Raw genomic sequence first — 10,792 nt, 5'->3', positions numbered from 1 at the left:
CCTGCAAGTCCAATTTTTTCTATGTATTTTCGCTATTTTAATCCTATTTAGGTCTATTTCGTCGCCAGTTGCTTCTGCGTGTTCGACCAGCGCGTTGGACAAAACCTTCTCTCTTACATCATACATGTGCTGCTCCAGTTTTTGCTAAAGCCTACTGCTCTCCCCCTTACTCTCCCTCGGCTGTCCGTCCCTGTGTGTGTACCCGACTACACCGGTCTCCATTCGCTAGTAGTGGCGTAGCCAGCAAGAGCTGGCACACCAAGCCCGTGCCCCCCACCACCCCCCCCCAAAAAAAATTTTCATGGTATATGCGCACAAAGTAATGGTGCACCATTGCTGCCTGCCCGGGCCCAACTCTAATCAAGGTGGTGCCCCGTCCGAAAAAAATTTCTGTGACAACACCCCTGCCATCCACGACTTCATCTCACAGGTTTAATTCCTTGCTTATAGATTACGTCTGTAGAATCGGCCATAGCCACTCACTTCCCCTCAATGTTGTTTTGATCCACAGGCAAAAATGTGATTAGCTTTGAAAACTGATTCTTCTTCTAAGAGCTGCCATGAAATATTACACAGCTAATGAATGAAGATGTAAAAAGAAAAAAAAAACTGGACATTGGCAATTTTACTGAAACGTGAAATTGCCGTTTAGGTCACGGTACGCAAGGCCTCGCAGCATGCACATTCAAGGGCCCAAAATGATAAAGCTGGCTGATTGCAATTTTATATCACAATTTACCTTTTTATAAAAGCTTTGGAACTGAATCAATAATTCACAATTTTCACCCATGTGTGGCTCCATGGTGTTCGAATGTGCAAAGTGTGACCATCATAGAAATTTTGCGCAATAAATATTAGGATCGTGCCACAAAGAAAAGTTACAACTTTGAATGAGGCATGCGCGTGCGCGATTCTCACATTTGCCCGCAATGATAACAGAAAGGTTGAGGCTGCATGCGGATGTAATAACGCTGGGTTGCTTCCCACAAAGCGTGGAATCCACTTGCGCTCTGCATCGCAGGGCTATGTGAGCTAAACAAATTGTAATTTGCGCATGCTTGCCCTATCAACCGCGGACCCTCTTTAGACGCAAACTTACAATGAACGAAGTAGCTTGGTACACACATTTCTTGCAGTAAATATAAGCTTTTTTACCGTTAACACCCATGTGATACTTCAATTCGACACGAAATGAGTTACCACCTCTTACAGAGGCAGCGGGCTCGGCCCCCGTGGTTTTCATTCAGGTGGCCATAGCAGACGGCGCCAGCAGTCGGGCGTTATAAGAAGCATAAAACTTTTCCAGGGCAGTTATTTAGCACTTCGTACAGTCAGGGAAGAAGCTGCAGCAGTACTTTACCGATCTCATTAAGTGAAGTACAACAAAAATAATAAAAGAGACAAGAAAGCGGCTGCGGGCTGTGCATGAGAGGGCGGCGGAGCAATCCAACTACGTACGTCCCAGGGACGCCTCCGCATGGTGGCGCCACAGTATGTCCTCACGCCCAATAATGTCCTCAATGTACCTTTAAAAGGAATTTTCAGATAGACCGACCTTTTTTCCTGTAAGATGCAACTTTGTTATTCATAATGAGGTATGAGTGTAGTTCAAAAATTATAATTATGCTTTTGGCTTGTAGGGCTTGAGTTCAATTAAGCTTTAAAATCATTAATTTGTTAAAAAAGTAACAGAAGTTTACTAAATCGAAATATGCCAAAATATACCTGTTGTGCCAACAGTCATACCGACTATAATATGGTTGGTGTAGTTTCAATGAAACTTGGCAGGTTCGTAGTGAAAACATCCTGTGAATCTACCCTCCATGATTACACCTTTAAGCTAAGGTGTAATCTATAAAAGCTAAGGTGCACTATAAAAAAATATGGATAAAATTCATATTCGGCAGTAAAAAAAGTTACCGCTCATTTTCGACCATTTTGCTTGAGTGCACTTTCTTTATAAAGCAAGAACACAAAAAATTTAAGTGGAAATAATAATTAGAAGGTAAGTTATTATAGCATAATTGTAGGATGTAAAAAATCGTGTTTTGAGAAAAATGGCTAAAATATTTGAACATAATGTCCATGTTATTAATAAACAAACATTCAATATACCTGAAATTCAGCAGGCTCAGGAGCTTGGCACCTCCTTTAAAGTGGTACAATCACCTTTCTTAATCTCATCATGACTTCTTAATCATGAGATTAAGAAGCTTGCGGGTATAAATTGGCAGCAGCAAGCACAGGACCGGGTTAACTGGCGGAACATGGGAGAGGCCTTTGTCCTGCAGTGGACGTAGTCAGGCTGATGATGATGATGATGAATCTCCTTTCATGTGAGCTGAACCACATTTTTTTGTAGCTCGTTTTGTCTCCGGTAGACACTTATCCACGTGCTTCACAGCAGGTCCACACTAGGTATATTGATTCCTTAACTTGCGTTGGCGCTTTTTTGTCCTATGCTTCATCATATTTCATGAACTATGCTTCCCTCTTCCGTTGTATCAATAACAGACCCTTTGTTATTCAAGACTGCAATTTCTCAGCAATGCTTGTAACTATACGCAGTTTCCATTATCTATCTTTGTCTTGTATGTGCTTGAATTCTTATACATTTTTAGTTGACTTATGTTGCCTTCCTGATTTGCGCATCTGATACTTGTTTATTTTGTCTTTTTTTCTTGTGTGTTATATATGTTGTACCCACCCCCTCTGTAATGCCCTACAGGCCCCGAGGGTATTCTAATAAATAAATAAATAAACTAATACAACTCTCTCCTTTAAAGGCCAGAACTAAGTCCAAGAGCTTGAAATTATGTACGAAAAACACAAACAGCCGAGCAAAAATGCGTGCCACTTAAACAACAGTGCCAAAGTCATGAAGTGGGAATTTTAAAATAAATTGAAAACATCCTGTTCCAGAAGCTTTGAAAAATACTGACACAACTAAAGACTTTCAAAATGCTCCAATCATAAATGGATTTATTTTTCAAAGTTTCGGAGCCAATTCGGTTTGCTCCACAGGGGGGGTGACCGCAGAGGTATCAAGGTGCAACACTTCTTCGATGGGACAGCTGGGGAGAGGAAGAGAAGGGGCGTTTTATTCTGTGGTGAGTGTATTAAGGGGGTTGTGGTTGCTGTGGTTGCGTGGGGTTGACTGGCTGGGGCTGCCAAGGGCCGGGCCGTTAAGGGGAGGGGGGGACAGGTCTTAGAACGATCAAAAATGGCCAAAAAATAATTTCATTGCGCAACTTAATTTCGGGGCATTTGTGCCTCTGAGCACCTACTCTCAAATTACTAACGCCAAATTTGGTCGGGAAGTGTGATAAAATGAGCCTTCAAAGCACCCTGGCAGCAGTAAAACGCCCCCAGAATAACTAAATTTGTTCGAACTTCGTGACGCCATGAGCATTGCAGCAGGCCAAGCATCGCCATTTTGAGCTGGATTTGGAGCTCTTTTCTTTTTGTGCATTTGCGCCACCTCAAAATGGCATTGTTCAAGCAGAATGGCCGCTGCCGCTGGTTTCGTGAAGGTCTTTCTGGGGTTGCTGATAGGCTGTCACTCGGCGCGCATTTTGAGTGCGTCGTACCGAGCTTCCCATTAACTGGCATGCGCATTTTTTTTTGCATGTTCACCGTCATGTCGTCTGATCGTGTACGTCTGCTCTTGTACTCATGCATGTTTCTCAACGTACCGTGTTTGTGCTTTGCGTTGGTAGTTTATCCATGCGAATGAGATGACCAGAGACTCGTCTAAAACTGTAATCGCAACAAGCTTTTAAAAGCGGTAAAAAGCAAGCTTAGAACAAGCAGGCGTCTGCTAGAAGTGCATCGTCGAGATGAGAGTTTGGTGGAGTTGGTGCCCTACTTATCGTGAGGCGCCCTTACATATACGATCCACTCCGTGTGCAGAACGATCACGCGAGCAGTGGAACACAGAGCGCATGTCACGCTCCGCTTACGAAGGCGATTGAGCGAAGCGTGAGCGTCCACTTGATTTCACCGAGATTTTGCAAACACGCTTGTCAGAAACGCGAAATGTAGGCAGTTCCCTGCGCACCCTGCATTGTCTTGGGAAGCTAAATCCGAGCGTAAGCAGTGCTCAGTTCATAGCAGCCTATTACACAGGGCCGCATGCTGCTCGATATCCAGGCGGTTCATTAGTGTGAACCGCCTGGAAACATTCAGTGTTTTGGATGTACCATGATTCGAGTACCAGTAGTTTTTATTGATTACCGTAAAAAGCCTTTTTTGTAAGTTGCCAAGCTTCCTCTGCCTGTAACTTTCACGAGCTCAATCTTGCTACCTTTTTTGCATGCAGATACATTTCAATATGCTTTTTTCCCAGCCGCAGATTTATAGAATTCTTTGCCTGGTCACATTTGATCACTCTCTCCGAATTATTACATGACTATTCTTGTTGAAAATTATTATGTAACACAAGCTTAATTCCTTTATTGTTATGTTTTTTTTATTGTTGCTTCTTTTCATGTATCTTTTCTGTTGCGATATTTTACTGTGCTTTATAATCCCACTCTTGTAATAGCCCCTCTATAGGGTGGCTGTATGTAAAATAAATAAATAAATAACATAAGCCACATTATAGTCCACAAGCATAAGAAAAAGCATGTAAAAAAAAAGTTGAAGAGAACCCGAAACGGCCTGAAACATTTTTTTTTAAGTTTTGCCAGAATTTGGGCTAGAATACTGTACCACCAAATCATTCGCACTGCATATTTAGCGACATGCCATGTAATTGTCCACTACGGACGATTTTATCATACCCTCCTATTCACCCCAGCCGTGCCTCCTCAACTCATGAGACACGCTGCCGATAGCAGAAGTCTCATGAGTGCACTCAACAATTTGAGCTTAGCCCAGTCTAGACCTCCAGCATTGCACGCTGACAGGCTGCGCCCAATCTCAGAGGCTATCATACAGTGCCCCTGGCAGCAGGCATGCCATCTGACAACAGAGACGAAGATCGCGGAGTAGTTGATATTTGCTCCGATAGGTGCCACCACCCTGCCAGCCGATGTTGGCCGCACATACCACAGCCAATCAGATCAGCAGCCTGGCTGACGTTGCGTTACCAGAGCATACTGTTCTGTGAAAGGGCGGTCGAAAACCCATTCGGCCGAGTCGTAGTGATCTGCAGTGATTTGCAGTTCTAAAGCATTGTAATTAGGGGTGTGCGAATATAAAATTTTCCGAATACGAATCGAATACAAATATTCATGTTCAAATATCGAATTGAATAACGAATATCAAAGGACAAATGCCTCTACAGTAACAATAATTTGAGATTTATCTAAAAAAATACACAACAGCCTGTCTGTTAACACAACATACACTGTTATTTGGAACACAATGCAAGTAATGACTAGCTGTTATCATGAAACATAATGACTACATGTTATCATGGAGGAATATGAGTTGCTCCACATGATCAGGCAGGAGGCGCTCCCTCTAAACAGACACAACCTCCCCTGCCACTGAAAAGGCACGCTCGCTTGGAACTGAAGTGGCTGGTATGGGCAAGTACTTGGGGCAAAGCTTTGCCAGACTGGGGTATCTGAAGGTGCCCACAGTCTGCCACCAGTCACATGGGTCACTGTCTTTCTTCAGTAGGGCTTCTTCAGAATACGCTTTAATTTCCCATTCTGAAGTAAACAGTGGTGTGCTTGCTACTTGACTATTTGCAAGATTATCAAATGCACTCTAAACATCAGAGGATGGCTGCACACACTGTTGTGGCTCCTGCACTTTTGCTGCTGGCTGCACGACTTCCACAGCAGGGCATAGGGCAACATCCTGAAGCACCAGATCTTTCAGCCACACCAACTTTTGTTTGTTGTTTCTCAATACCGTTGACTTGAAGCGTGGGTCCAAAAACATAGCCAAGCATGCTTCTTTGTCCTCGGTATATAAGGGGAATCTGGTATTGAGAGACCTTGCCAGTTCCTTATGAAAGCCTGTTGTGCCGCTAAAGTTGCTGAGGCAACTTAGCATACCAAAAATAATTTGTATCTGAGTGGAAAGTGATGGGTATTTTTCTGCGCTAGTTATCACAGATGCATCATACAAGGGCTTCAGTGTGTCCAGATATTCAAGAGCCTCTTTCCATTCTGCTGAGCAGAGACCATCAATGCTGCTACTTGACGTTGCCAGCTCAACAGAGATAGCCTCCTTCAAGTCCAAGAGGCGGGACAGCATTAGGTATTGGCTGTTCTACCTCGTATCTACATCTTGCACCAGACGAAGTGGATCTTCGCCCATCTTCTTCTGGTACTCATCTAATCTCTTTTGCGCAAACGAGCTGTTCTTATAGTGGCCCACGATGTGCCTCGCTTTCTTGCACAGACGGTCAATTGACGGTGTGTTGGAGATTGCATCGTGAATTGCTAGCTGCAGGGTGTGGGCGAAACACGCACGCTCAGTCCACGGGAGCCTTCTGACCGCGGCACGGATGTTGCGTCCGTTATCTGTGACGATGTATTTGCGGCAGCCATCCAGTATTTCCCATTCCGCGCACATCTCGACAAGCATTTGCGCAATGTTTTCGGTGGAGTGGCTAACAAGTTTTATGTGGCGAGTGTTAAGCGTGAACCGCTTCATCCTAAAACTTGGAGTGAGAAGGTGGCAAGTGAAGCTTACATAACTCTCGTAGGCGCGTGATGTCCACACGTCGCTGGTAAAGGTGACTGCAGATGTTCCCCCTTCAAAAGCACTGCTGAGCTCGTCCTTCACTTTCTTCCGTGTGTCATCAAACAAGCGCGAAACAAGGGTACGTGAAAGCGTGGTGTACGACGGTAGGCGATAGTTAGGCACAGCCTCTGCCATGAGTTCCTTAAATCCGCGGTCTTCAACAAAACTATATGGTTGCAAATCAAGCGCTACCATGGCAGCCACCTTGGCATTGAGTGCTTGAGTTTTCTTTTCCGACAAAGGGTCCGTACGGTGCACAAAATCAAATATCATTGACTGGTCTTTCTCTGGCGCACCAGCTGCAGTCATCCGGTACTCCTTCATCGCGGTTGGGTGCTGTTTTAGATGGTTAACAAGAGGACTAGTCGTACCCGTCAGCGTTTTAAGTGTTGCGCCGCATGTCTTGCACTGCGCCAACGACGACGATGTCTTCACAAAGTGCTTCCAGATAGCGCTTCTTTCCCTTCGTTTCGGCGCCGTGTCTTGATTGTTCCTCCGTTTCGCAGGCGAGTCGTGATAACCTCCGCTATCTGCCATGGCACTTATTAACGGCGCGAGTCCATCACAGGTTACAAAGGCTCGCGTCAAAACCGCACCATGTGCACCGCACACAAGCTAGCAGAACTGATCGTAGCGGCTGACAGCACTAGCCAACGCCGCTGACCCTACTAACGTAGCACTGTTCACTACATGGCGCACTACCACTACTCATGCGCTCTGGTGGCCAGCACTAAAAATATTTATATGCATATACAGATATATAAAACTGAAAGGTCGGCACATGATTACCGTTTCATATATTCAATATGTTTAGAATGCAGTCCAAGTTATTTAACGCATACTTGCCGGGAATACGACATAACTTAGCAATAAAATCCCGAATTGGGACTAAACGCTTTCGAGCATGTTGTATAACTGTGCGACTGCTCACGTGCCGAACTTCCTCGAAAAAGGAAATAAATGCGACGTCATGGTACAAATTACGACTAGAACTCTTTTTGTCACTTATGTTTTCTAACCGAAGCATTTGCCCACGGTGACGAAGTTTCTGCTTTGGCACGTGCATTCACGGTCGTGCGTTATCAAGCGATGTTTTGATGAGACAACGCGGCAACGGTTAAGCTTCGTTCCTGCACACGAGGTCCCGCATAGTGAACGTGTGATAGTGCAGCACGTTACGGCGGCATACGAAAAGCGTGCAATACGTTTACATGAACGTCAACTTTGCTGCTGATTGTTGAACGTCGCTGGCCGACATAGTGCCTCCGTGCACTTCTGACGCTTATCGCCCCTCTGGGAAACGTTTTAATATCTCTGAACCCAGCAGAAATATTAAAGAAGAGTTATTTTCCGCATGATAATTGAATCAAATATTCGAACTTTTCGAATACACTTTTTTTCGTATCGAATACGAATAGTGCGAATTTGATATTCGACGAATATTCGAAACTTTTCGAATATTCACACACCACTAATTGTAATAGATTACACAGGCTATGCAGAGAGCTAAAATTGGTCTGCAAATGAGCCTAAGACTTGGTCTACAGGCCCAACGTTCTTGTACACAATCGTCAAAACCGTTTTAGGATCCCTTTAAATGGGTCCTGAACTACTTTTTCATTTAATGATGACTGACCTCAGTATCAGAGTCTATTGCCTCATGAATCAATCACGACAAAATTTTTCTTATCTTTCAAACATGAGCAGAGTAATAAAGATTTGCCACATTCTCTTCCTTTATTTCGATGAGCAAGATGGAAACCTACACAAGGAGGGTTGACATGAGAGAAAGAAGCCAAGTCATACGCACGTCATGAAACCTTGAGCACACACCATGAAATGCACTAGCTCTCTCTCGGCATTAATTTGATGGGCAACAGTGTCACTAGTACCACAGCCGCTCAATAAAAACAAGGTGCGGCCTCTTGCATCACGTTGCCGTCAATAGGCGAGCCCATCTGGGCAGCGTTGACAGTTTCAGACACTTATTTAGGAAGGGCGCTGACACTCCACCCATCAAAGCGGGTGACACTTCGTGTTTCTATGTGATTGCGTGAGGATTTGTGCATGTCTGTGTGCCTTTCCGTGTGCAATCGTGTGTGGAAGAGAGCTTGCCTCATGTTTCCTGTGATAGAGTGCGATTCTTTTATGCCCGCATGCGTGGCAGACAGTTTTTTAATGGTGTGATGCCGCGAAGCTGTTGTGTGTCGCTGAGCAGCTTTAAAACGACACTGTTTTTAAGTAAAATGCATGCCCCTGAGATCTACAGTGTCGAGAAGTGTATTGTGATGCGTATTATTCTTAACAGAGCCCTTATTTTTGTCACAAACGAGCGCTGAATCGGACAAACGCTGCCGCTTCCAGACGACAGCATTAGCAAATCATTGCGCCAAGCGGAGATTCGCTAGGGCGTGCACTATAAAACAATAAAATGAGCATCAAAAGGCGCCCAGGGCATGCCCTTACCCTCTACACATGCAGCAGCCAACCAGCGCAGATGATGAGAAATCGAGACCTTGAATCGGGGCCTCTTTTGGGGGCGACCGTTTTCGCAGACGAAATGGCGAGACGAAACCCTTTCCACTGGCTGCCGCCATGGTACTTACGTGCTACGCACAGTACAATTACTTGAAATGTTCATGAAACTAGGAGGGATCCAAATTAGAGGTGTCGGAGGGTAGGACGAGTGGTGAACTTGGCAAAGAAGTTGTGATGTTTGAGCGGTGTGAGTGAGTCAAGTAGTGCAGTCAGTCCATGTTGAAGAATTGAGTTATGACGCCGGCTGGAGTACTTTGTTGAAGTGTGTCACCGGGATGACGACCAGTGCTGGAATTCATTTCAGCATTTCCTTGAAGAGAAATATTCGAGACACCTTCAAAGAATTGCGGAGTACACGCGTCTGGCGAGTATTTGGGGCCGCTAAGTGTTCTTGCGCACTTTATAATGCGTGAGATAGCATTTGCAGCGCGGTAAGATTGTTCCCGCTGTTTTTGATACCCTCCAAGTAATTTTACGAGTTATAATTAGTACCTGTCGAGTCTGCAAGTTTGTGTCATGCCTTTACAGAGATTACGTATTTTGTTTGTGCAGACTTTTGTTTTTTAATTCAGTCTTTGGACCACAACCACAGTTGTTTGTTGGTGCACTAGAAGAACCTAAATTTAAATAGTGCATGCTTTCGCAGTGTGTTTTGGTGGACTGATACGTCAGCCCTTGGAATCAGCCTGACGATTGCCTCCCCACGAACCGAATCAGTGACCCTTTTCATTTCAGGTGAGTCAAACAGACCGCATTCCGCATGGAGAGTATTGAGGCCTATATTCTACGAATGATTGGCCCTCCTAGGGCGAAGTGTTCATATATGTGGTGTAATAGGTGCTCCCAATAGCGATTCAGAATCGAACTTGTGATGTGGAGCTACGAAACACGTTACAGCCGAACTATGCTACAACGAAACTGACGGGGCACGGAAAAAGTTTCATTGAAGCTAAAATTTTGTTGTAGTGAAATTGAAAAAAATGTAGCCGATCTGAGCTAACAAAACAAAGGAACGTTTATTCTCAAAATTCAAAAAGTGAACGCTGCTTCCTATTCTTTTCCAGCAGCGTTACGACCCGATTCTCACCCATGAATAGCGAGGCCATGGTGAAAAGCATGCTGAAACGCCTACAGCCACTTTTGTGAACGAACCAAACAGTTGCATTAACACATTAACACCAGCAGCGGTCCGCCGTCAAACTCTATCTGACAACGCCGAGGTGGAGACAGGGTATAATGTAGCAGTGACTTTTGCCTTATTCTATGCCATTCTTATCCAAAACTTGCGGCTAGTTGATTTTGTTGATAATGCAGACGAACGAACAGCCACTCTGATTAGTTACCATACTGGTCAAGTGCGAACAAAATGATAAGCATCGGCATCGGAAAAAGCACCGTTCCGCGGTTGCACAAACCAGCTGCGTGAAGGAAATCAAACTTAGCAACTGAGCTTCAGCTTCGGATCGTCTGCGGCTCAAAAGCAAGCCAGTTGCAAAAGCAGGGCAGTCTCATTGCCATCGCTATCGAGCAATGACCGCGCCCACGC

At 44.7% G+C, this 10,792-nt stretch overlaps 1 pseudogene; it reads right to left on the bottom strand.

Moving 5' to 3' along the window:
- Positions 1–297: 297 nt before the first annotated feature.
- LOC142775576 (uncharacterized) lies at positions 298–9,893 on the bottom strand (annotated as a pseudogene).
- Between the last annotated feature and the right edge of the window lie 899 nt (positions 9,894–10,792).

This window comes from Rhipicephalus microplus, chromosome X (assembly GCF_043290135.1).
Source record: "Rhipicephalus microplus isolate Deutch F79 chromosome X, USDA_Rmic, whole genome shotgun sequence".
Taxonomy (NCBI): domain Eukaryota; kingdom Metazoa; phylum Arthropoda; class Arachnida; order Ixodida; family Ixodidae; genus Rhipicephalus; species Rhipicephalus microplus.
This window is presented reverse-complemented; position numbering and strand designations above follow the sequence as displayed.